Source organism: Rhinopithecus bieti, unplaced genomic scaffold (assembly GCF_001698545.2).
Source record: "Rhinopithecus bieti isolate Rb0 unplaced genomic scaffold, ASM169854v2 scaffold_22439, whole genome shotgun sequence".
Classification (NCBI taxonomy): domain Eukaryota; kingdom Metazoa; phylum Chordata; class Mammalia; order Primates; family Cercopithecidae; genus Rhinopithecus; species Rhinopithecus bieti.
Genome location: NW_016810838.1, coordinates 1661332 through 1664435, shown reverse-complemented (window position 1 = coordinate 1664435; position 3104 = coordinate 1661332).

The window sequence follows — 3104 nt, the reverse complement described above, 5'->3', positions numbered from 1 at the left end:
TTTTTTTTTGAGACTGAATTTTGCTCATATTGCCCAGGCTAGAGTGCAATGGCACAATCTTGGCTCACTGCAACCTCCACCTTCTGGTTTCAAGCGATTCTTCTGCCTCAGCCTCCCAAGTCACTGGGATTACAGGTGCCCACCACCACGCCTAGCTAATTTTTTTGTATTTTTTAGTAGAGACAGGGTTTCACCATGTTGGTCAGGCTGGTCTCAAACTGCTGACCTCGTGATCCACCTGCCTCGGCCTCCCAAAGTGTTGGGATTACAGGCTTGAGCCACTGCACCTGGCCCTTGAGACTCCTGTTTCTTAAAAAAGAAAAAAATAAAAATGGAAGTTTCCTTTTAGGCCACTGTGAAAACTTGAGCAAATTTCTAGCATGTGTTCATATATTTGGTAAAATACAATGTTTGGACCATTTCTTTAATACACTGCTTTAGATTTCCCCTGCAGCGTGCTTACACATGTTTTATGAGACTCTTGGAAGTATAGCAGCCTTGACAGGGTAGGTGGTGGTGACAGACTCCCTAGAATGTACTTAGAGTTCTAGGTTAAATAACATCAGATTTTATGCCTTATCTTAACGTGCATATTATTTGGGAACATGTGCTCAACTGTAATGCAATCTAAAAATATACTCTGTTTCAGCTGGGTGCAGTGGCTCACGCCTGTAATCCCAGCACTTTGGGAGGCCGAGGCGGGTGGTTTGCCTGAGCTCAGGAGTTCACAACTAGCCTGGGCAACATGGTGAAACCGTCTCTACTAAAATACAGAAAATTAGCCAGGTGTGGTGGTGTGTGCCTGTAGTCCCAATTACTTGGGATGCTGAGGCAGGAGAATTGCTAGAACCCAGGATGCGGAGGAATATATATATATTCTGTTTCAGTTATGTATTGCTGCATAACAAATCATCCCAACATTTAGTGGCTTAAAACAACGATTTATTATTTCTCACAATTCTGTGGTTTGACTAGGCTCAGCTGGACAGTTAACCTATTCCACTTGGTGCTGGCTGGGGACCATTGTTTGGCTATATTCGGCGGGTGGCTACACGGAGTTGGAAGGTCCAGGAAGGCTTCACTTATGTGTCGGGCCCTTTAGTGCTTCTCTAGGGGTCTCTGTCTCTCTCCATGTGGTATCTTAATAGTCCAGCCTAAGCCCTTTTGCAGCGGGGTAGCTGGCTTCCCCAGAGAGAGGGAATAGAAGCTGCCAGGCCCTCCAAGGGCTAGGTCCAGAAATGGCACAGTATCACCTCTGCTGCATTCTATGTGCCTCAGGAAATCACAAGGCCAGCTTGGACTCAAGGTAGGGACAGAGGAGGGCGACTTCACCTCTTGATAAAAAGAGTGGCAAAGTATCATTGCAAAAGGCATGTAGGCTGGGAGATTGTTGCAGTCATCAATGGAAACAATATACTATGCTCTTTTTAACACAGGCACCATTAAAAGAATAAAAGCAGAAAGATTAGTTCAAAAGAAAATAAAAGAATTGGAGCATATTTAAATAGTGACCTAATTCATTATTTTGTAGTTGTTTTTCTCTCTTTTGATCATTAGTCTGAGTTTGGTCTTCAGTCCTTTTCACCTTTTACAACCCACAACAGAAATCACTGTGATAGCCTGGAAATGAAGATGCAAGAAAATTTCATATCCTGTAGCTTCAGTATTATAAGGGATCAGATAAATATTTTGATAAATTGAAAGAAAAAGAATCTTACAGCCTCAAAGTAAAGTTGTGAAGATTTTCTCAAGGATAAGCATCTAGTTAGACTGGAAAATATTTTGTTAGTTTTCCATTTGTAAAATTTCCAACCCAAGGCACACACAAAAAGTTTGCCATGCCAGCCATTCAGATATTCCAACCAATAGGAAATTAAATAACAATTTGCGGAATTTACATATGAAGATGACAGTTTTTCTCATTTAAATAACTAAGTATTAGAAAATTAATGAATAGCTGAGTTGAATAGAAATTAGGAGACAGAAATATTTATTTTATTAAAATAAGCTAAAGAACATAGTCAAGTTAAGTTATACATACAAATATAAAGTCAGCAAAATATTTAATCCCATATGTGGGTTTTCAAAGTATCTTAAGCTAAATTTTTTAAAACCATAATATTATGTATATTTAACATAATAAAACTAAAATTGCTTTTAGTGAATTGTTTCTAGTAGTTTAAATTATGATTAGGCTAATTATCAATGTTAACTAACATATAGCTACAATTTCAAGTGGTTTGAAATATACCTGCTTCTACACAAATATGTTCTAAAATAATAAATGGACATACAGAATCTTCAGTATGACAATATTTAGACATATGGTCTATAAGTTAGTGTTCGTAACAGAAAGAAAAATTTTAACTTTAAAAATACAAATAATTTATATGCCTGTTGAGTAGGATTACCAATTCTCAGCTTGAACAAATTTTGGGGTAAATTAAAAGTTGACTGAACCAGGCCGGGCGAGGTGGCTTATGCTTGTAATCCCAGCACTTTGGGAGCTGAGACAGGTGGAACACCCAAGGTCAGGAGTTTGAGACCAGCCTGGTCAACACGGTGAAACCCCATCTCTATTAAAAAGACAAAATTAGTTGGGTGTGGTGGCTCATATCTATAATCTCAGCTACTTAGGAGGCTGAGGCAGGAGAATCACTTGAACCCGGGAGTTGGAGGTTGCAGTGAGCTGAGATTGCGCTACTGAAACTCCATCTCAAGGCTGGGTGCAGTGGCTCACACTTGTAATCCCAGCACTTTGGGAGGCCTAGGCAGGCGGACCACGAGATCGAGATCATCCTGGCTAACACGGTGAAACCCCGTCTTTACTAAAAATACAAAAAAAATTAGCTGGGTGTGGTGGCGGGTGCCTGTAGTCCCAGCTACTCTGGAGGCGGAGGCAGGAGAATGGGGTGAACCCGGGAGGCGGAGCTTTCAGTGAGCTGAGATTGCGCCACTGCGCTCCAGCCTGGGCGACAGAGTGAGACTCCATCTCAAAAAAATAAAAATAAAAAAGAAACTGAGGATAAAACTTAATAATCTGAATCATACATAAAAGGCTTTTTGCCTGGTTTTGTTTTTTGTTTTTTTTAAGACGGAGTCTC